Source organism: Pinus tabuliformis, chromosome 6, assembly GCF_031772625.1.
Source record: "Pinus tabuliformis cultivar Carrire ecotype Pingquan chromosome 6, CPIR1, whole genome shotgun sequence".
NCBI lineage: Eukaryota > Viridiplantae > Streptophyta > Pinopsida > Pinales > Pinaceae > Pinus > Pinus tabuliformis.
The window spans coordinates 979,827,644-979,852,971 of record NC_142292.1 but is presented as its reverse complement, the minus strand read 5'-3'; the positions used below and the strand labels follow the sequence as shown (position 1 = coordinate 979,852,971).

Genomic DNA, 25,328 nt, shown 5'->3' with positions numbered 1-25,328 from the left:
GAAAAGAAATCGAAGAGACACCTGAGATAGAAGAGCCAGATATGGGTGATAATGAGGGACAAGCTTTCAATAGTTTGCTCAGGCTAATACATGATTTGGCTAAAGGCAAAAAGGAGATGGTAGACCTAATGAAAGGGATGGCAAACGAAGGGACTTCTACTGGAAAGGAACCTATGAATGGGGAAGTGTCAGATAGTGCAGAGGGCAGCCAATGACCTGTTGTTGCACAGAGCGATGCACGATCATTTAGAAAAACGCCCAGACCTAATATGCCTCAATTCTTACATGAGACAATAGGCGATCAAACAGAGAAGATTATTCAGAGAATCCCTTATGCAGATGATATGGAGGAATATAGAGCATTGGGACAAGAATTCTAGTCTACAATGAACATCAATAATTTTTGCCACCTTCAGTTGAAGAGTAGACCTAAACCATTTCAAAGGGTCTCAAGGCAAAATCAAGAGCTGCAAAAAACATTGGGGAAGGTGACCATCCCCTACTTTGATGGGTCATCCAAATGTTCAGCTTGATCATGGGTTTAAAAGTTGGATACCTATTTCCAGTTGCATCAGATGACAAAGGAGGAGGCTATTAAACTAGCCACATTACACTTGGATGGTGAGGCCCATGAGTGGTGGTACCATGGGTTGGTGACTATGGGTCATGACAACATGACCTCATACACTAAGTTCACCCAAAGACTCATTGAGTGATTTGATAGAATGTTATGTATATACTTCACAAAAAATAAATAAATATAAATAATATAAATACTAAGTAATCAAGTAATGATTATGTTAATAAGTCATTAGTTAAGTGAAAATGCATGTCTAAAAGACATGCCTTATCGTGAAGGGACACCTCCCTAGTATATATGTGGGCCCTCATTGTAACATTCTATATCACTTATACATTTTATATATAATAAATTATTATTACAAAATACCCCGTGTATTTTTACAATCAAGCCAACAAGCTATAAGTTTTGTTGCTTCAGTGGTATCGGAGCCATGGCGCACGATATAATCATGCGAGTTTTTAAACGTTGTTCGCCGCACAATATGCCATTACGTTTATGTCCTGGATGCATAGAACAATTTAATAAAAATCACGAAACATTTCAACATTTAGAAAAATGATATGCAGAGTTAAAGCATGTCTAACGGAAATCCATAATAAGGTAGATGATAACGATAATGAAGAAATGAAACAAGATCAAGATGAGGATCCATATGAACTTGATCTTGATATGGATGAGAATGAGGAATATGAAAATGATCCAGATGAAGTTGATTTTGATGTGGATGAGAATGCTATCAATAAAGATGGTGATAAAAATGAGCTTGCTAACCCTGAGACTATTGAAAAAGCTAAAAAGAGTATAAAAACAAATCATGTAATTTCACCTGAGTCTATTGTGGCAAAAGCCATTGGAAAAGGGGTTAAAGAGTCCCCTGAACCTAAGAAGGAAAAAAACCCTCCAAAACCATATGCAAAGGAAGTAACAAAGGATAAAGAAATACCTTCTTCAGTGGAGAAGGAAGATAAATTTTATACTTTGGAGCTAAGGAAAAGTTTAAGCTAGAAGGAAAGAACAACCAAAGATTTGGATCTTGATAGGAGTAAAACAGTGAAGGTTTTATCTTCTTCTAAGCCAAAAGTTAGAAAAGGGACCACCATGCCTTTGTCTTTCACTAACAATGATGTCAAAATTTCAGTTATGGCTATAATTGAAAGAACAACAACTATAGCCTTTAAGTACAACACCTAGGAGCAGAGGTCAAATTTAGGATGAAAATCAACTTCAATAATTGCCAAGCACACTTCCAGACTACAAACCAGTGATTGTCTTGGAGCTAAAACACTCATAAGGTTGCTAAAAAATTATTCTAGAAGTCACGCACTGAAACTAAAGACATCCATCACTGTTGGTGTTGTGGGGCTTCCTAATGTAGGTAAAAGCAACATTATAAATAGCATAAAAAGATCACATGTTGTCAATGTTGGGGCCACCCTGGGCTTAACAAGAGAAATGCAGGAAATTCACTTAGACAAGCATGTCAAACTATTACACTGTCTTGGAGTTGTGATGGCTAAACCTAGTGACAGTAATGCAAGAATTGCTCTTCGCAACTGCAAAAGGATTGAAAAATTAGAGGATCCTGTATCTTCTGTTAAGGAGATTTTGAAGTTGTGTCCAACTGACAAATTGATGTGCTTATACAAGCTACCTAGCTTCAATTTAGTCAATGAATTCTTGCAAAAGATCACATCAATTCGTGGTAAGCTAAAGAAAGGTGGTGTAGTAGAAACCATATCAGCTGCCAGGGTTGTTCTACATGACTGGAATGAAGGAAAGATATCGTATTATACATTGCCACTGACATGAAATCAGGGGGAACACATGAGTCTGCGATTGTGTCAGTTTGGGGGAAAGAGTTTGATGTGAATGAGATTTATGGGGAGGATTCTGTCACGATAGACAACTTACATTCTATGATTGATACTTCACACTTTGAAATCCACGTTAATTGTCCTCTTAGTATGGATACCCAATTTGCAGAGTCTGATGAAGATGCTATGGAAGAAGTTGATGATGCCCCTAATGTAACGGGAATGGATACAGGTGAAATTGTGGCAAGTATATCTCAAAAGGATCACAATCAAAATGATAAGATGTATGATGTAGAAGGTATCTTCAATCTGCATGCAACCAAGTCAGAGAAAAAATAGAGGAAAAAAGCTGGGAGAATGCTTGTGAAAGTTTCAAACAATGTAAACTTTGAAATGGGAACTAGAAACTCAAAACAAGAATTCTGACAAAAAAACCCCATACAAACATCAAAAAATTGCTAAAGACAAAAGGGTAAATTTTCAACATGTTTTAAAAATGGCGGTGAAAACCAACTTTTTGTGCAAAAATTTTCCAAAAAACACCCTCAAAACAAAAAGTGTTGATGTTCGAATAACACTTTGCAAAAAACACCTTCAAAACAAAAAGGGTTGATGTTCGAACTAAGTTGCACGAAACGCCGAAACGTTTCAGAGTTTCCGAAACGGATATGTTTAGAAACGTCACCTCCAAAAACTGGGAACGTTGGCTGAAACGTCATATATATATATATATATATGTAAGTGAATAACACATTATCTTGCAAGAAAAAGGGAATAAGACCCATAGATGACAATTTAAAAGGAAAAACAAGTCTATATTAACTAGCATAGATGATTACATGATGGTCGAGTTTCGGCCAAGTTTCAGAGTTTCAGGTATGGGTACGGCCCGGAATGTCAGGTTCCTAGAAATTTCGTGCAACATAGTGTTCGAATAACACTTTTTTTTTTCAATGGTAAATTTTGTGCAAAAAATACCCTTAAAACGAAAAGTGTTGACACTAGAATAACACTTTTTTTTCGGGGGCAAATTTTCAACATTTCGAAATAATGACGTAAAAGATTCTATCATGACTCCGAAAACATTAAAATTTCAAAAAGAAAAAAACAATGAAAAACCACAAAAGAAAAACAGTTAAAAAATAAAATAAATAAATAAATAAATTGTTAAAAGAAACATAATTAACCTATAGAATATAAGAATTAAAAAACTAGGAAAAAAAATAATAATAATAGTAATAATAATAATAATAAACAAATAAATAGTAAGAAAAACATATTTTAAAAATAAAAGTATATATATATATATATATATATATATATATATATATAATATTTTTAAAGCCATATAAAAATTTGGACAAAAAAAACTATAAAATTAAGTAAGTAAAAACTAAAAAAAAACAAAAAAAACAAAAAAACAAAAATATACTAAAAAATAATATATATATATATATATTTTAAATTAAAAACACACATATACATATATATTATTAAAAAAATAAAAAACATTTAATTTTTTATTAAATAAAAAAAACAATTTAAAAACCATTTTAAAAACAAATATTTTTTAATTAAGAAAATAAAAGCTGTCGGGCATGAATCATTTTTTTTAAATTAAAAAATATTTATTTAAATTTAATATATATATATATATATATATATATTAAAGTTTAAAATTTTAATTTGTTTAATTTTTTTAAAGCTCGTGTAAAAAAATTAAAAAAATGCTTATAAATTAATTAATTTTTTTTTTTTTTTTTTTAATAAAAGGTCATGTTTACGAGAGATTTTTCGGCGTAAATCACAAGATATATCATTTGTCGACGCGTTTCGAACCAACTAGTGTGGTTCATCATCTAGACAAGTTGAAAAATCAGATCCAACTTTGCATGTTTAATAGTCTAAGCAGAGCCTCCAACAGCTAACTAGACCAACGACTAAATTTGACTAGGGACTAGGGTCAAAAACCAGTTATTTAATAATTAAATGGAAGTTAGTTATAATAAGGGACCTAACCTCTAAATAAATATATAAATTATATGTATAAAGTAATTTAATTTAAATGGTTGTTAATTTAATAGTTAGTTGAAAGGGATTAACTATTTAATAAATACATAGAAAATATGAATATTAGAATAAAACGTATAACTATTTATTTATAGAGATATAACTAACTAATTATATATATATGTAAATATATAAAGAATTATAAAATTGGTTGTTAAGTTAATAGTTAAAAAATAATAATAATAAAATAATATATATATATATATTTTATAGAATAAAATAATATTAAGTTTAAAAAAAATAAAAATTAATAATAAAATTCTAATTAACAAGATTTAAATTAACTGTATAAATGAATATACTTAAAGGATTAAACTACCTTATAAAAATTAAATTTATAAATATATATAATATAAAATAAATTAATTAATTGGGATAGTAGTTAGATATAAGGGCACTAATAGCACGGCCTGGAGTATGCCGTAAAACTGCTTCTGCTTGGCTAAGATCTCGTCTTCCTCGGACGTAAGGAAACAGGTTAACTGCCCAAGACCCAGAGGCATCTGGCAGGAGTGAAAGCCTGCTCCCTTACGGACCACCAGCGGGTTATTACAGGTGGCGTGGTTTTCCTTGATAACGGTGATGAGTCAAATCGACATTCGCGTATAGCAGCCAGAGATGGTTGTCCTCACTGTTGGTTTGACACCTGAGTTTGATAGGTTTTGCCACCTTCGGAAAAAAAAAAAGAAAAAAAAAAAGGGCACTAATAGCATAAAAATATTAAAAAAGCCAAGGGCGGAACAAAATTAAATATTTTAACAAATCAGATAAAATAATAGTAAATGCTAAATTAAGTTATTATTGTAATAATCTAACAGATCAAATAAATAGAAGAGTCCAGAAACACGGGGAGGGGGAGAGGTGGAAAGAAAGAAAGCGACTAGGAAGAGAGTGCTGGAACCCAACACCTATTGATTTTCTAGCCATCTTCTCTATTGAGATTGCTCGGCTTCTTTTCAATCTCAAGAGCTTCCCTAAATTTCCGATGATGGAACTGTGAAACTCTAGCAATGACACTAGCCTCCTCAATACAAACACGATGATTGGTTTTTTCCGCATGCTCAGCTAAAGCAGAAGACTTTAATCTCCTATGCTTAAGGTCAACTACGTGTTCACTAATCCTTTGATTGATGGAGCGGCCCGTCTCACCAATATAGGAGGTCCTACAGGAACAAGGGATAATATATACCCCTTTCATATCTTATCCTTTGAAAGGGGTATATATTATCCCTTGTTACTGTGGGACCCCCTTTATTGGTGAGACGAGTCGCTCCATCAATCAAAGGATTAGTGAACACGCAGCAGACCTTAAGCATAGGAGATCAAAGTCTTCTACTTTAGTTGAGCATGCGGAAAAAACCAATCATCATGTTTGTATTAAGGAGGCTAGTGTCATTGTTAGAGTTTCGCAGTTCCATCATCGGAAATTTAGGGAAGCTCTTGACATTGAAAAGAGGCAGAGCAATCTCAATAGAGAGGATGGCTGGAAAATCAGCAGGTGTTGGGTCCCAGCGCTCTCTTCCTAGTCACTTTCTTCCTTTCCACGCCTCCCCCTCCCCTCATTTCTTGACTCTTCTATTTATTTGATCTGTTAGATTATTACAATAATAAGTTAATTTAGCATTTACTATTATTTTATCTGATTTGTTAAAATATTTTATTCTGTTTCGCCCTTGGCTTTTTTAATATTTTTATGCTATTAGTGCCCTTATATCTAACTACTATCTCAATTAATTAATTTATTTTATATTATATATATTTATAAATTTAATTTTTGTAAGGTAGTTTAATCCTTTAGATATATTCATTTATACAGTTAATTTAAATCTGGATAATTAAAATTTATTTTTTAATTTTTAATTTTAATTTCTATGTTTTTCCTTCAATTAACTTAATATGATTATATATATATATATAGAGAGAGAGAGAGAGGGGTTAGGTCCTTTATTATAACTAACTTCCATTTAATTATTAAAAAACTGGTTTTTGACCCTGGTCCCTAGTCAAATTTAGCCATTGGTCTAGTTAGCCGTTGGAGGCTCTGCTTAGACTATTTAACATGCAACGCTGGATCTGATTCTTCAACTTGTTCTGACGATGAACCACACTAGTTGGTTCAAAACACATCGACAAATGATATATCTTGTTATTTACGTCAAAAAATCTCTTGTAAACCTGATATGGATCACAGAAGCCTCAATTCAACAATAAAAAAGTCATATTTAAAAAAACAAAAATTAAATGTTTGTTATTGGCAAAAAAAATATATATATATATATATATATATATATATATATATATATATATATGGTTTTAAATAAAAAACATTTATTTATTAAAAAAAGCTAAATGTTTATTTATTTTTTTATTATTTTTAAATCAAAAATAGTTATTTCTTTTTAACTTTATATATATATATATATAATTTTCATATTATTATTATTATTATTTTTAAATGTTTTTAACTTAATTTTTTATTTTTTTTAATTTTTCTATTTTTACTTACTTAATTTTATAGGTTCTTTAAAATTTTGTTTTTTTTTTCCAAATTCTTTAATGGTTTATGAGATAATTTGTTTATTTTTTTTTTTACATTTTTTTTTTTTTTTAAATAATTTTTTTAAATAATCAACATTTAAAAAAAGAAAAATAAAACAACTTGAAAATTCGTTAAGTAATCATAATTTCAAAAAAAAATCGAACATAATAAATTTTAAAATGTGAAAAATAAGTCCTAAAAAAAGGTATGTTGCATCAACATGTTTCAAAATCAGCATCAAAATCACTAACATTTAAAAACAACTTTTTATATTTGATACTTAAGAAAATTTAAAGTGTAAAAAATATGCTAAAAAAAAAGGAAGTGTATTCTGGATCATCACTTTTCAAAATCGTGTCACTTTTTTTCTACCTCTACGAAACAGGTAATCGTATCGGTTATTTAAAGTGCCAAAGACTATGCTCTAAAAAGAAATATGTGTGTTCTGCATCGCCCTTTTTCAAAATCATGTCACTTTTTTGATATCTCTACGAAACAGGAACAGTATCAGTTCCCATTTCAAAGTTTACGTTGTTTTCAAATGAAGTTGGGAATGATGATTATGATTTTGTAGTTGACTATAAAATGCAATTTACTGCTCCATAGACAAAAGTTGATTTAGATAAAGATGATGATGATCACAACCATAAACATAGAAGGAGAATCACTCAATCTCAATATTTTGATCCGGATGGTGAAGAGGATGATGAGATGAGACCTATCAAGAAGTGGGGTAGGCTTTCAGATAATGGCCAATCATTGCAGGAAGGTGAGGCACAATTTTCAGATCGCTGCAGGGAATATAAACCATTACAAACAGAAAGTCTATTGAAGAAACGTAGAGAAGGTGTTTCGTCTATCCCCAATTCTCAGCCCTCCATTGGAGATGATCAAATCATGTCCCTAGATAAACCACTGTAGAAGTTGCCAACGACTGCTTTTGCGTTTGCTTCTAATGATATTAAGGGAAAGGAGGTTGTCGTTATTTATCTACGAAATCTGTTATCTATTGAAAGTAATACTCCAATCGATGCAGTCATCCATCCCTGTGTAGTTCCTTTGCTTGTTGATATTCTGTGGAGGGACGAGGTGCCTCAGCTCCAGTTCGAAGCGGCTTGGGCTTTGACAAATATAGTCTCGGGAACCTTCGAGCATACGAGGGTTGTTGTGATTAACCAGGAGGCACTACCTATATTGGTGGGGATTCTTAGCTCTGTACATGATACTGTCTGACAACCGATGTTCCAGATAAACCAAAGATGAAGCCACGCACATGCCGTCGTTAAGAGAGGTTTCTACCCTGCCGTATGGGTGTGTGCATCTTTCCCATTGATTTTAATAGCTACGTTACCAACATCTATGTTTTATTTTCCTGACCCGTCTACATACCTCTAGTCTCGAGCATTGATTTGAGGAAAGGATGAAGAAACATAAAGTGGAGGTTTGTGCAGTGTGACCATGACTGTTGAAAGGTACATGCCCGTACAGTAGTAATTTAACATATCACACAAAATAAATAAACCATAAAATAATTTAGTGAATAGAATAAAATAAAATAATTACAACATAGGAAATAAAGATAGATTTAAATGATAAAATTGCTTTATAAAAACATATAAAATAGAATAATACAAAACCATATATATGTGTGTGTGTTAAAAAAAATTATATCAAAAAAAATATATATTAAAAAAAACAATTATGGCAAAAAACAAAATTCAAAAATAAAAAATAATATATATATATATATATATATATATATATATATTGTTAACCTTGGATTCAAAACAAAGATACCGACAAATTATACAAATGGACATACCAGTGACGTCAAGTTACATATGCCAAGATGACAAACAAAAGATGAAAAAATTGTTAGCAATACAGCTTTGAGGACAAAGCTTTTGAAGAACGAGACAATGTTATGAATATAATTCACAATAAAATAAATAAATATAAATAATATAAATACTAAGTAATCAAGTAATGATTATGTTAAGAAGTCATTAGTTAAGTGAAAAGGAATGTCTAAAAGACATGCCTTATCGTGAAAGGACACCTGCCTAGTATATATGCAGGTCCTCATTGTAACATTCTATATCACTTATACATTTTATATATAATAAATTATTATTACAAAATACCTCTTGTGTATTTTTACAATCAAACCAACAAGCTATAATTTTTGTTGCTTCATAGGAATGATTTGGAGCTTCATTTTAGAGAGTTGGCGCAGCTCAAGCAGACAGGTTGGTTGGAGGCTTATATTGCAGAGTTTCAAAGGCTGGAAATCATGGTCAAGAACATCTCAGAGGCCAGATTGGCGATGCTATTTGTAAAGGGGTTGGAAAAAACTCTACATGGATGGGTGAACCCACCACTCTTCTTGCAACAATCAACAAGACCAGGGAATTGCAAGATGTCGCCTCAAAAAACAAATTCGCTCCTAAACCTTATTTCCCTCAGAATGGTAAAGAAGTTAAGCCCTTTTAGAAGGATTGGGTTGGGAAATCGAAGATGGATGAGGAGACCCAAAAAGAGCTAAGAAAGAAGAAACTTTGTTTCAATTGTCAGGAGCCATGGGTACCGGGGCACAAGTGTGTTGGTAAGGACAAGGTGGGCAAGGCTCACTATATTGAGGTATACTCAGAGAGTGACAATGATGATGGTGATGAGGAGTCAGTACAGGGGCAGGTACAGGGATAGATGCAACAGACAATTGGAGGTAAGTCCTCACATGTAGAGGGAAAAGCTCCTATTATTGCCTCTATGTTAGGATTGCCTAGATATCACACTTTCATAGTCAAAGGGGTTCTAGCCAGGCGTAAGGTGACAATATTGATTGATAGTGGGGTTTCCCACAATTTCATAGATGCAGACATGGTGGAGTGAAGAGGGATTCCTACTGAGGAGTTCAATGGTTTTACAATTGTCTTACCCGAAAAACATTAGATGGATTGCAATAGATACATCCCTAAGTTAATGCTAACTATAGGGAACTATATAGTGACATAAGACTTCTTTGTGGTGGATGTACCAAACACTAATGTAGTGTTGGGTTGTTAGTGGTTTTACTACATCGGGAAGTACACCATGGACGAGCGGAACATGGAAATGGAATTCAAAGACCCAGTAGATTGCAGAAGGGTAGTTTTAAGGGATATGCATCAATACCCACCAAAGCTAGTGTCATCCAACCACATGGAGGCAGTATTGAGGCGAGGCAATGTTGAGTGGGAAGTAGCCATGAAATCACTCAGACGACTTTTAGGTATTTCTCTATAAACACCATAAAGTTTTTGCTAACATTCCTCCAGGTAGACCACCAAAAAGGGGTTTTGAGCTTGTCGTAGAATTTGAGGAAGGTGTGTAGGTAGTGATAACCAATCCATATCAACATCCCAAGGTCTACAAAGATGAGATAGTGAAGTCCATAAAGGAGCTATTGAGGTTGGGCCATATTTGACCTAGCTCCAGTCTGTTCGCTTCTTCGGTAGTGATGGCTAAGAAGAAGGATGGCACCTTGCGGATGTGCATAAACTACTGGGCTCTCAATAAGAGGAAAATCAAGAACTGATATCCTATTCCTAAGATCGATGAATTAAAAGGGGCCAAATATTTTTCTAAGATTGATCTTCGTTTCGGCTACCATCAGATTTGGGTTTGGGAACAAGATATCCTGAAAAAAGCCTTCAGGTACCACTATGGGCACCATGAGTTTCTGGTTATGCCATTTGGGCTAACCAACACTCTCATGACTTTCCAGTCCTGTATGAACCATGTGTTCAATAAGAAGTTGCGGAAGTACTTGTTGGTCTTCTTCGACGACATGTTGATATACATCAAGACATGGGAAGACCATTGAGGCACTTGAATGAGGTCTTGGGATTTCTGGAGGAGGAGTTATATGTGAAGGAGTCCAAGTGTGAATTTGGCATGACAAAGATGCTCTACCTAGGGCATGTAATTGCACATGATGGGGTTTAGGTACACCAAGAGAAAATTCGGGCAATCATTGAGTGGCCCACCCCAAATAATGTTACAGAATTAAAGAGCTTCCTTGGTCTTTGCACTTACTACATGAAGTTTGTTAATGGTTTCTCGTAGTTAACAACTCCTCTTACAAACCTCACCAAGAAGGGAGCCTTTAGCTGGATGGAAAAGGAACAGAAGATATTCAAGAGGATGAAGGAGGTGATGAGTATGTGCCCTGTGCTTGCACTACCATATTTCACCCAGTCATTGGTGTTGGAATGCGATGCTTCATAGATAGGAATAGGAGTAGTTCTTATGCTAAATCAACACCCCATAGCGTTTGAAAGTTGTAAGCTCAAATATTATGAGTTACATTATTCAATTTATGGTAATGAGATGTTGGCCATAATGCATGCATTGGCCAAATCCAGGCAATATCTGATGGGGAACAAATTTAAAGTTAAAACAAAACATAACGACTTGAGGTTCCTCATGGAGTAGAAGGAACTGAGTGAGAGGCAACAAAAGAAGATCAGTAAGTTGCAAGCCTATGACTTCGAGATAAAGTACATCAAGGGCAAGAAAAATATAGTGATCGATGCTCTTTCAAGGATGTGACCCACCTTCTCACTCATAGAGATGACAAAATATTGGAAGTCGTTACTATTGTTGGAGTATTCGAAGAATACATTTTCTTGTGAGATTCTGGAGGGGTTGATCTCTGATGACAGGAACTAGGTTATGGATGACATCATTTACTATAAGAAATGGATCTATCTGGTGCCATAATCAAAACTCAAAGAGAGAATTATGTAGGTAGCTCACAAGTCACCCTTAGTAGGACATTCAGGATATGTAAAGACCTGCAAGAAGATTAGGGAGATCATTTCCATGGACTTTATCACATGCTTGCCTCTGATGCAAGGCAAAGATTGCATATATGTGGTGGTAGATTGACTCACAAAATTTTCTCATTTCTTTTCCATATCAACGAAGTATTTAGCATTGCAGGTGTTCGAGTTGTTTTTCAAGGAGGTCATCAAATTACATGGGTTGCCAAAGACCATTGTCAATGATAAAGTTAGCAAGCTCATGGGCAACTTTTGGCAAGAGCTTTTTAAACTTGTGGGGACTGAGGTAACTTTGAGCACTAGCTACCACCCATAGACTGATGGGCAAACGAAGATAGTCAATAAGTGGTTGGAAGGCTATCTCAAGAATTATGTAACCGACCAACAAAAATCGTGGGTAAAGTGGCTGCATTTGGGAGAAAAATGCTACAATACCACTTTCCAGATGTCCATTGGCATGACTCCCTTCAAAACAGTATATGGGTATGACACCCCAACATTCGTAGACAAGATATTTGGGGATAGTCGGGCACCTCTGGCCCGAGACTTAGGAGAGCGAGGATATTTTAAAAGTCCTCAAGAACAAACTACACATGGCTCAGAATCAACATAAATTGTATGAAATAGGCAGAGGGTGGAGCACAAATTTGAAGTGGGAGATATGGTGTACCTTCATCTTCAACCCCACAAACAGTCATCATTGAAAACAAAAGGGGCTAAAGAGATAAAATGCAAGTTCTATGGGCCATTCAGAATTTTGAGACAAGTACGAGAAGTCGCCTATGTACTCGAGCTTCCTAAAGGATGTAAAATTCATAACTTCTTTCATGTCTCATTCCTTAAAAAGGCCTTGGGGCAAAATGTTGTTACTTCCACAAAAATCCCACCATTGGACGAGGAAAGAGAATTGATCTTGGTTTCAAAAAAGATCGTAGAAATAAAGGAGAGAAAGTTGTTGAATGGGACAATAAAGGAGTACCTAGTAAAATGGAAGGATTTACCTATGGAAGATGCCACATGGGAAGGTGAACAAGCGCTCAAACATCCTGAGTTGAAATTGCTTTAGGGCAAACAATCTTGGGCGGGGAGGACTGTAATGTCCTCGACCACTTAGGAATCTTATGATGGAATCTTCCAGCCTAATGTGGTTCCCATATGCTAAAACGGGAAAATATTTAATAAAAGGAACTTAATTTGCTTATGGAAACATTATAAAATTCTAAGGGGTGAAAAGGGGACATTTCCTAGGAAAGTGAAAAGTGACTTTAGCTTTATAAAGTGAAATATTATAAATAATTTTATAAGAGTTAAAATGATAAAATGGTGGCAAAAGTGACCATAAGTTTATAAAAGAAGGAAAATGAGGCGACTCTCTTTCATGCATTTTGAGTTTTTGAGAAATGAGCTTTTTGAGAGTTTTCTTGAGGAGAAGCTTAGGGTTGGAAGCTCTAGCCACCATCGTTGGTTTCAGTGTTGAAACTAGACATTCTAACGGATTATATGAGTAAGATAACACATATTTTACCACTGGAGTTCAAGGAGAAAGGATATTATTGAAGATTTGTATTTGAAGAGGTGTTATCAGTTGAATATCTGACATATTGTTCATCATCCATCTTCTTTTGGGGAGCAGATTCAAGTTAAAACTAAAGTCATTCCTACACCTAGAAAAGGACGAGATTTCCTCACTTTTTGTGGGTCAAATCCTCTAGGCAAAGGAAGGACGAGTCTAGAGATTGGATGGCACGAGTTTCATTTGTTAGAAGAGGTACAAATCACTCCATAGTTGTGATTGAACGGGTCCTTCTCTACAGAAATCGAACTATGGTGTTAATGGAGGTTGAAACCCTTGTTTAAGGAGTTGTTGACCACTCACACTATTAATAGTCTTATTCTGGGCATGAAAGACAAGTGTTTTTTCCATAACAGAGTTGTGGTCACCTTCTTTGGAGCAGGAAGCACCATTAACAAAAATATGCGTCGAGTTATGTGGTAAAAGTTGGGTCGAGTTCCATCAGTGAACCTTGGAAATATTTCACTTCTGTTTCTGTTGGGCATGGTTAAGTTTGGGAATGTGGTACTGTTGTAGCGGCTACAACCAGCCTCCAAAATTTTGGCCTGCACCCAATTTCGGAGCCTCCCTTGAGAGTTTCACTTGATGACTGCGCACACTCGGCTTCACTCTATGAGCTCGTGTGAGTCTTCACACCCACCTTGCTTGATCATTTCACCCAAGTTTTTGAATGTTGATGTTAAAGTCATGCTTTCAACCATGTTTTGGTTATACACAAAGTCTTCACTTTGTGTGTAATTGTTGTGTTCGCTATGAAAACATCTGTCGCACTCACAAACAGAGTCACATTCACTGTCACGCAAGTGTGGTCACGGTCGACCAACTATCAATCACAAGTGTCGCACTTGTCGCTTACACCATTGGTCAGTCGTGTTGAGCATGTGTGTCTGGATGGTTTGAGTCGTCTCGTTGTCAAGTCATGTAAGTGTGTGTTTACAAGATCACGTATGCATATTTCGCTCGTTCACACACTTAGTCACCTTGTTGAATTTCTGACGATCGGATTCCTCTCTAACATCTAGACCATCAGCCCACCATCGACTCGATCAATTGTCACCCAGAACAGCACAGAAGCACCAAGCAAGCCATTTCAAGCTGCATTGTCTTCAAGCAAATCAATCAACCTTCATGCTTGTCAACCAGAGAGTTTGACCCAGTAGCCACCTCGAGACTGACTCCCTTAAAAAATTGCGCAGAGGCTGTAGACCTTGCCTGCTCTACTCAGTGAGAAAATTGCATAGACAGGCGGACAGACACCCAGTGCCCATCCCTGTCTCCCTTAGAAAATTGTGCAGTTTTTCCAACCAGCCCTCCCGAGAGTCGACCAGCTGCTCACCCAGAAAATTGTGCAGTTTTCATGACCAAGTCATCTGTTGCCCAACAGTCCGTAAGCTCAGAAACAGCACAGAGGTGACCAGCAAGCCAACCTCCCAACATTAATGCATCTTTTCCCGCCAGCAGCTCCCGACAGCCAACTGATAGTTCCCTCTAGGAATTGCGCAATTTTTGCTACCAAGCTCCAGAAGCTGACTGTCAGTTCCCTCCAGGAATTGCGTAGTTTTTGCTGCCAAGCTCCCGGCTGTTGACTGCTAGTTCCCCTCAAGAATTGCACATTTTTTGTTGCCAATGAACCAACAACTGATTGCCAGTTCCCCTAAGGAATTACGCAGTTTTTGCTGCCAAGCTCCCGCTGCCTGCTCGTTCCAGAAATTGCGCAGATTTTACCTGCCCAACCTTTCCGCAGCCTAGACTGTTCCTCTCAAAACTGCGTAGTTTTGTCCTCCAACTGTGCCAGAACCCCCAGATAGCCACTGTCGATCGGGATTGCCCATCTTCATGACCCAATGATTCCTATGCCGTTTTCATCAGCAATGCTCGGAGCCTCCATCCTGCTTCGCAACCTTGTCACCTCTCCCAATCACCTACATCTGAAATGATCATGCATCATGGTAGACTGAGAGTTTTATGGATTTGATGTCATCTCATCATGAGTGATTGCAGACACATGTACACAAAAAAACATGGCGCGACGACGGATGGGATGAACAAAGGGAGTACATGCAGAAGGACAAGTTCACCAACGGATGAATAAACTATGCATGCAAAGAGATGTGCTCATGAATGGATGATCATGCAAAGATGTGTTTGTGGACAGACGAACGAGAAAACATGCAAGATGTTTTCACGAACAGACAGATGGACGAACATGCACCTTTTGCGAACGGACGAACTTGTCAAGCTTACCAACATACAAGTAAGGAGCACTGTGTGAATGCAACATTTAGCAAACCAATGACCGTTGAAGACTCCATGCACTTTTCCATGCAGAGATGATGTCGTGACACACCATGAGGACATCCATCACCCAGTAGCACTGTAGCTCGACATGCACACCAACAACAGCACAAATGTACCAGCACTATCATGTCGAGTCATGTCGTCCACATATCTACTCTGGGCCATACTGTGAATCAATGTAATGTAACGTGGAAGTCCAAGAGACCCACTTGTTGTACGAAGAGTCATGTAAAGTCGAAAAGTCATGGAAGTCAAATAGTCATGAGGGTAGTTGAACAACCACAAGGGTTAGTTTCACCCTTGGCTATAAATACCCCCTCATTTGTACATGCAAGGGACTTTTCACCTCAGCTCCTCCCACATAGCCTTGAGAGTTTGTAATCTTTTCTTTGAAGAGTAAGTAGTGGCTCCAATGCCCCACTCATGGGGTTAGTGATGTATGGTGTAACAATGTGTCTTGGAACTTTCACTTAATTTAAAAACCTGCTATCAGGTCAGCACGTTTCCACACATGTATTGTAACTATTGTAGGACTAATGTTAAACACTTGTAATGCATGTTGATTTAACCTGTGTTTAACACTTGAACTAATTCACTTGTTGTAATACATATATGTTAATGAAAATGTGTTGTATATGTTGTTAATGTTGTCTCGCCTGTGTTGAATACTCTCATGGACATTAGACAGACCTTTCACAGAAAACTTGCTATAACAACCATTGCACTTGCATGGACTAATCCCCAGAGTGTTATATGTGTTATCTTACCTTGTGTGTTGTGACTTCCGCATCTATGTGGACCGTTCTGCCAGAAGCTGTGTATGTCCTATTGTGTTGTTTGTTCCTAGCAGAGTTGGGACTACTCCCAATCGACTTGGGACTCACTCCCACCCTCTCCCTCTATGGTGAAAGAACCATTGACACAAGTGACACAATCACCAGGCACACAAACCTCACTTCTTGAAAGACAAAGCAAACCACTCTCTTGTGCTGACAAGTAAGAGTTGAGGAAAATCTTTAAGATAATGGCAACTGGGCCATCATACCGATGGGACTCCCACATCAAATGGTGTGAGGTCTAGTTGGGACTTCATACTGGGGTGATCCCCTGAATGTTGGCGGGTCCAGCACCATCGACATTTTTGGCGCTAGAAGGAGGGATAGATGACAAGCTGAGTCCTCACATCTGTTTTGAATCTCTGCATATCTATCATGACTAACTACAAAGTTTCTCTTCCAGAGTGTATGTCTTATGGAAATGACTTCATTATCTCAAAGGAGCTCTAGAATAACTTGTCACATAAAACATACAATGGTGGAGGCTATGTAGCCTTGGTTAGGCATGCGGTCGGTGTTGTAGGCTCATGCGAAAGACATGGAATATTTGAAGAATACATGACCTGCGCATTTTTCGTCTACATGCTTCGAGGGCACCCCATGCACCAGTGTGCCATGCTGCCTGAAAAATCTATTCATTCTCTTTCTCATCTGGTCGCAGAGATAGACTATGCTTTCAATCACTTTAACCATAAAGAACTCGACAAAGAAATTCTGAAATTATGAAAAGCACCCAATGAATCTGTTGAACAATTTCACACACGCTTTTGTAATCTTACTTACCGATTTCTCGAAGATGAAATTGATTGGGAATTTCTCGATGGAAGATTTGAGTATCTTCTTCACATATCTGAAAATCCACAATTCTTGAAATCATTCGAATCCCGCTCAACATACCTCGGTGATGGAGCTGTGCAATCACAGGCAAGCACAGTTGCTGTCACAAGTGACTGTCCGCCTTCACCTCATCAAACAGCGCTACCACCACAGAGTGATGTGGAAGAACATGCACATGGATATGTTGAACTATCACATCCTCTGCGCAGCTTGAAATCCTGTTGGTTGTCACATGGATTCATTCCCTCAACCTCTATCCCCGTGCTCTATTGATCCTTCAGATTATACTGTCTTGTGTTCTTCCATTCTGGACTCCTCACCTGCTGTGAACGATGATCAAGTTGTCGATGGAGTTGGTACTATGCAGCCAACCTGCGCCATCATTCATGATGAGTGTGTGTGGGAATCTAAAGGAGAAATTGCGGTGAAGGATGACTCCCTTCCATCCGTGCCTCACTTGCTTTATCTTGACATCCTTTGTGATTCTACCACTATTGATTTCCCCTGTGAAAATTCATTTCTGGATGCTTCTACTTTCGATTGTTCACAAGACACATCGGATGTCAGTCTGTCATTACATTATAGAGATGACACATCTTCCTCTGAAAATCCATCCAATCTGTCATTTCTGAAAACACAGAGGGTGAACATCCTTTCTTCTCATCTACCCCTCTGCACGATTCGTTAAACCATGAGGATGTCCACATACATCTTGAATTTTCTGATCTTGGTTGTCGTGATCTCTCTACTTCTTCATCCGATCACGATGTTGATTCAATTGTTGTTAATATGTTTAAGACAATGGTCTACAATGATCTATCTGTCGACAAAGTCTGTCGAGGCACTTCACCGCGAGCTAATGGTTATGTTAGGTCCTCGCTGTCTTGAGGTTGGTTTCACTTCTGATTAGGAAATTGTTGAAACACACAAGGCTCCTCATCACTCTCTGCTTTGCATTAAAGATCAACCAAACACCCAAATTTTTCTTCCTCCACTCGAACTACATGATCCCATCGCTCATGCATTGGAGGAATCTTACACAGCAAGCACACTTGCACAACGTAAGTGGTCTACCTTTCTCACGTTTGCTTGCAAGTCACAGTCAAGAGAATGCATACACTCAACATCTATACGTAGTGTAGCACAACACCATGGCAAGTCCAAAGAATGCATGACATGCACTTTCACTCCTTTTTTTTTTGGATGCTTGTAAGCTCGAAGTGTGTACGTCTTCATCGTTATATCTTTCATGCTTGCTAGTTTGCGCAACTACGATGATCGCAAACCATGCCTTCACCAACATGGGTCGACCAATGCGTCGGTGGCTACATTGGAAGTATCACTTCACATGAGACGACCCATGCACTGTTAGCTTAGGAGTAGGAGTAGTATTTTCTTTGAGTTGTTTTCTTGCATGCATGTTTGCTTCTTTCTTTGTGTGTTTTCTTGCTTTCTTGTTTGTTTGCTTACTCACTTTGCATACGCATTTGCTTCTGCTTCTTGCTTTGCTTTTTGGTTTGTTTTCTTGTTTATGTCCGTAGGTTAGTTTCGCATGGACCGTGTGCGACTCTTAAAACAAGCTAGGTGAAGTACATGAGGACTTGTACAACTATCAATACTTGGTTATCTGTCGTCCTGCCTCTTATGTAAGAACTTGTTGCCTTCAGTCCATGATACATCGATGGAAAATACGTACACAGTCCAAGAGAAGCTTGGCCCACACACGTATCGGCTGCAATCACTTGACAGGAGGGTTGACAACCTTCCTGTCAACGGCCAAGATCTTAAGCATTATTTATAGTAGGCTGGGTTGCGCCTTGTTCCATGTACATAGTCTTCTTGTTGCTTGTTGTTTTCGTCTTCTTTGCCTTGCTTACTATCTTTGTTCTTATTTGGTTTGTTCTTCTTACTATTTTTGTTTACGTTTGTTTTGTTTGCTTGATACCTTACTATTTTTGTTTCCGAAAATAAGTGCTGCCAACTACTGCGTTCTGGCTTTTGAATAGAGTATGTGGCTGAGATTTGAAGAAAGTTGTGACACTGCAACACTTGGCCAGTCTTGTGTGTTCTTCTATGTGCTTGGTTATAACCTTCGGTCGATGAAGTCTTGACGGAAAATATGAGCTGTCTGCGAGGGAAGTTTTGGTCCAACCATGAACCTGTGTCCACACTGGGAAGCCCCATGCCTACACTCAGCCTTCTGCTCTATGTGTTCAAGCTCATCCAACTAGTAGAAACGAAGAAGGGGAAAATCTAAACAAGAAAACCTATGTCAGAGGTCTTACATGCCTCTCTGAAGGAACAACCTCTTATGCTCTCAATAAGTCAGGATCCCTCTTCCGCCCCAAAAATAAATAAGTGCCTATGCACAGTTCTCTTGAAAAATACAAAGGTGAAAGAAGAGAAAGACTTCATGCACAGAGAGGTGAAGCATGCAACTCCATCGGGGTATTGACCAGGCTCGCTAGTAGTGGAGCAATGTGTGTGTTCCTACGTGACTCTGTCGGGGTACTGTCCAGGCCTGCTGGTAGCAAAGCAACACCAGAGGTGAAAACTTATAATTGGAAAATCTTGAACTCGCGAGCTATGTTGGAAATAATACTGAGAGGGGGGGTGAATCAGTATTATCAGATCAATAAAACTTTTTTCATTTCCATACTTAGATACATATACGCTACTTCATTCAAGGGAAACCGCGTGTATACGCAACTATGTCTAAAGCAACCAGCGTATATCCAAAATACTTATGATTCAGTTAATCCATTAAATGTTGATCTTTAGTTAGTGTATCACAACTTCATTAACCATATGAACAGTAAGCAGGTGCAGTAAAACAGAACAGATCATCACACACAAGAAGCACACATGAACACCATGATATAAGGTGGAAACCCAATGTGGGTGAAAACCACCTGCTGCAATTCGTTTCTATCTTCCTTTATTAAGAAACTTCTTTTACAATGTACTGGTGCAGTCCTTTACCATAACGCAGGCTACAACCCGAGGAAGGCTACAACCTTCTCTCGTTCTCCAGACTCTCCTGGAAGGGAGCTCCAACCCCCTTTGCTCTTGTACTAGCTAAGATACTAGTACGTAGGCGCCGGCCTACAATCTTCTCTCTTCCGGGTACCACGTTTCATAAATTTTCAAACTGGATACTCCTGAAGCACAACACATAATCTGAAGGCCATGTTTCATCAAATTTTCATACTGGACCCATAACTATCATTGAAGCGCAAAACAATCAATACTAGCATCATCAATCTCTGAATCACTGAAACACTGAAACCCTGTCAACAACACAGTCACCAGAACAGAACTCTGCAATAACAATCAAAACCAACTGTACCATCAAAATCATGCATCAGAGTGCATACGCTACTTGGAAGTGCCGAACCTGCGTGTATACGCAACTTCATCAAGATGAACCAGCGTATATGTCATTAATCACTTATTCATAACTCTGCTGCACTTCCTGACTTCAGACATAACCAGATCATGACATATACAAGGATAATATATGTGTTAGCACCCAGATCTAGTCCATCGGATCACATAAATATGAGTCATTATGATCTTGATCCATATTAGTTCTTATCCATCAATACACACTCATCCAACCAAGATATGCAGAATACTGACACCATTAAACAGACATCAGAACTCATCAACAGTCAGAACTACCTGTAACTTCAGACATCATAGCTCAAATGATATACGCTACTATGATGAATCAAACCCGCGTACATATGTGCCTTTTCCAAGGCCAACCCGCGTACAGATCTAAAAATATTTTCTTATAACTTTGCAGCTGTACCAGACATCAATCATACTATAATATTTATATTACATGCGTCAGTATGCAGATCTAGAATAAGCATAATAAAGATAGTTCATTTCAAACCATTTGATCCCGATCTCTCCTTAGATCTTGTTCTCCATCAACCGGTGAGATCCCACCTTAGCTCAGATCAAGCAATGCATCATCAACCCATAACCTGCATACTGGATCTCATACTTCATCAGATATTCAAGATTTTCTTGATGCTCTTGCCTAATGATCTTCTTCTCCTTTTATAGTCTTAGGCCTTGCTCAATACCACGGTCCAAAACCATAATAAATCAATACCAAGAGCCCAATACTTGGGTTCAACACACTTGTTGAGATACCATGGTCCAAAACCATAGGTACAAATACCGATGACTAACTACCACGGACCAAAAGTAAGCTTTCCGACATGTACGCGCTTTTCTGTGCATGAAACTGCGTGTATACCCTACTGGGTATATAGCGAACCTGTGTATACGCGACTTGGTATATAGTGAACCTGCTTGTATACCCTACTTGGTATATAGCGAACCTGCGTATACGCGACTTGGTATATAGTGATCCTGCTTGTATACCCTACTTGGTATATAGCGAACCTGCGTATACGCGACTTGGTATATAGTGAACCTGCGTGTATACCCTACTTGGTATATAGTGAACCTGCGTATATATATTTTTCTTCATTCTTTGTAGTCTGATCATCAATTCTTTGCTGCTGATCTGCTTCACTATGATCTACCATCTGTGTGAGTTGCCATCAAGGACAACACTTGTCTCATAATGCCAACAATCTCCCCCTTTGGACTTGATGGCAACAACACCAAATCACTCTCCCCCTTTGACATCAAGGGAAAAGGGTGGACCAAGATATTCTCTTTCCTTGATAAACATTCTTCTGTCCATACTCCCCTTGAGTATCTGTTGAAATCTCTGAATGAGCTCCCCCTTTGTATATGCCAAGGTGTACCAATCTGTCCATGCTCCCCCTGAGTACATGCCGAGTCTCTGTACTGCTGAAGTGTGTTGTTCATGCTCTTCCTGACTGTAGGCAAGATCAATAACTACTATCAGCAGCATCTGACAATCACTGTATATATCAACAATCATGTTCTCCTTCTGATCTTCTTTCTGCAGCTGATCCACCTGAGCCAAAAACAGCTTGAGTACTAGAACCAAGAGCTTCTAAGGTAATCCCAACAATGCATTATTAGAATATTATCTACTCCCCCTGAACCTGTGCCTGATGGTCTCTGAAATATCCATCTCAGACTCTCTCCAACCAGAGTCTACCCTTGCTGATTTTCTTCAGAACTCCATATACGCGACTGAACCTGCATAAATCGGCGTATGTACGCGGATACCCCTCATCCAACTCGCGTACACCAATTTTCTTTGGAACAGAAAAGCTTCAACAGTAGGATGAAGCATCAACGACTCCCAGCTTCTGTCTGAGATATTCAAAAGTTTCCCTGGGCAGTGGTTTGGTGAGTATATCAGCAACTTGTTCCTTAGAAGGAACATACTCCAATTTGACCTTTTGTTCCAACACTTGTTCCCGGAGAAAGTGATACTTGATCGGTATGTGCTTGGTCTTTGAATGCATGACTGGGTTCTTTGAAATGCTTATTGCACTTGTATTATCACATAAGATAGAGACAGGTGGAGTACAAGTGATTTGAAAATCCTGCAAGGTTTGCATCATCCAAAGGAGTTGTGTGCAACAAGATGCAACAGCCACATATTCCGCTTCAGCTGTAGATAAAGCAATCGAACTCTGTTTCTTGCTGAACCAAGATACTAATCTGGAACCCATAAAGAATGCACCGCCACTTGTGCTCTTCCTGTCATCCACGCTTCCGACCCAATCTGCATCTGTGTAAGCATGAAGAGTGAGATCTGTATCTCTAGGATACCTTAAACCATAGTTTTGAGTTCCTTGAAGGTACTTGAAGATTCTCTTGACTACCTGAAGATGAGTTTCCTTTGGGTTGGCTTGAAACCTTCCAACTATTCCCACTGCATGCATAATATCTGGTCGGGTACCTGTCAAATAAAGCAAACTCCCAATCATGGATCTATAGGTTGGTTGATGCACTGCTGCTGATTCATCATTTGCACTGAGGCTGCATCCTGTAATCATGGGGGTACATACAGGTTTCGAATCTTCCATGCCATACTTCTTCAGAATTTGCTTGAGGTACTTGGTTTGACACAAGAAGATACCGCCTTCATTTTGTTGGATTTGCAATCCAAGAAAGTATGTCAGTTCTCCAAGAAAGGACATTTCGAATTCTTTCTGCATCACCAAGGCAAAGCTTTGACTCATAGCTTCTTCATTGCTTCCAAAGATAATATCATCTACATACACAACAAGTATTAGCAATTTGTTATTTTCAATTTTTATATAGAGATTGCTATCTGCTGATCCTTTTGAAAAACCTTGTTGATGAAGGTATTTGTCCAACCGATAGTACCAAGCCCTTGGAGCTTGTTTAAGCCCATAGAGAGCCTTTTTAAGTCTGCATACAAGATTTGGATCATTTCCAAGGATAAAGCCATCTGGTTGCTCAATGTACACTTCTTCTTCTAAGTCTCCATTCAAAAAGGTTGACTTCACGTCCATTTGAAATACTTTGAACTTTTGAAAGCTAGAGAGGGCAAGGAACATTCTGATGGCCTCAAGTCTAGCTACGGGAGCAAAAGTTTCTTCAAAGTCTATTCCTTCCTGTTGAGCATACCCTTTGCAAACAAGCCTGGCCTTGTTTCTAATAACTTCCCCATGTTCATTCAACTTGTTCTTAAAGATCCATTTTGTTCCTATGACATTCTTATCTTTTGGTCTAGGAACCAACTCCCAAGTGTTGTTCTTTTCGATCTGCTCAAGTTCTTCATCCATTGCCTTGACCCAGCATTCATCTTTGCACGCCTCTTTTACATTTTGTGGTTCAGTGGAGGAGAGCAATGCCAAATAGCTTGAGGCTTTTGCAATTGTTCTTCTAGTTTGTATACCTGCTTCTTTCTGCCCCAAAATCTGAGATTCTGGATGATTCTTTTGCACATTCCTGGATGGAGTCTTCTCTTCTATCCTTATCTGTTCCACTGGTGCCTCTTGAGGTTCTTCTTCATCATCAGTTTGATTTGGAGGGTAGTCTTCATCTTCTTCTATATTTTCATAATTTACTTGCCTAGGAACGTTTCCTTTTTCATCAACCACAACATCAATGCTGTCAACAATTCTTCCAAGTCTTTTATTGTAATATATATATGCTTTGCTGTGGGGAGAATAACCAAGAAGAATGCCTTCATCAGCTCTAGGTTCAAACTTGCCAGGATGTTCATCATTATTCTTAATGTAGCATTTGCTTCCAAAAATTTTGAAATGTTTTACCGAGGGAGTCTTACCATACCAAAGCTCATGAGGAGTTTGAGTGCTATTTACCCTAACATTTGTTTTGTTGAGAATAACCACCGCAGCACAAGCCGCTTCACCCCAGAAGGTTGCGGGAGTTCCAGACACATCAAGCATAGCACGAGCCATTTGTTGAACCGTTCTGTTCATTCTTTCCACTACTCCATTTTGTTGAGGAGTCCTAGCTGTAGAGAATTCCCTTCTTATTCCATGTTCTTCACAGAAATCGAAAAACTCATTTGAGGTAAACTCCCCACCTCTATCAGACCTGAGGCATTTAATTTTGCGATCTGATTCGTTTTCAACCAATGCTTTAAAAGATTTGAATTTTTCGAACGCTTCATCTTTGTGCTTCATCAGTCCTATCCAAACCATCCTGGAAAAGTCATCAATGAATAATATAAAGTATTCTTCTCCTCGAGGAGACCTTTTCCTAGATGGACCACATACATCTGTATGAACTAGCTCAAGAGGCCTGCTAGCTGATCCTTCCTTCTCAGGAAAGTTAGTTCTGGTTTGCTTACCAAACTGACATGATTTGCATATGGTGTTGTCTGGAATTTTGATATCTGGAAGACCACGAACTGCCTGGTATTTGCATGCTTTCCTTATTTGTGAAAAGCTTAGATGCCCCAACCTCCGGTGCCATAACCAGTGTTCATCATCCTTGCTCAAATAGCATTGTTGTTGTCCTTCTTCAAATATGTATAGATT

General features: G+C 37.9%; 1 pseudogene; it reads left to right on the top strand.

Annotated features, from left to right (window-relative positions):
• The first annotated feature begins 1,723 nt into the window (after window positions 1–1,723).
• LOC149262274 (guanine nucleotide-binding protein-like NSN1 pseudogene) lies at window positions 1,724–8,239 on the top strand (annotated as a pseudogene).
• Window positions 8,240–25,328: the final 17,089 nt, after the last annotated feature.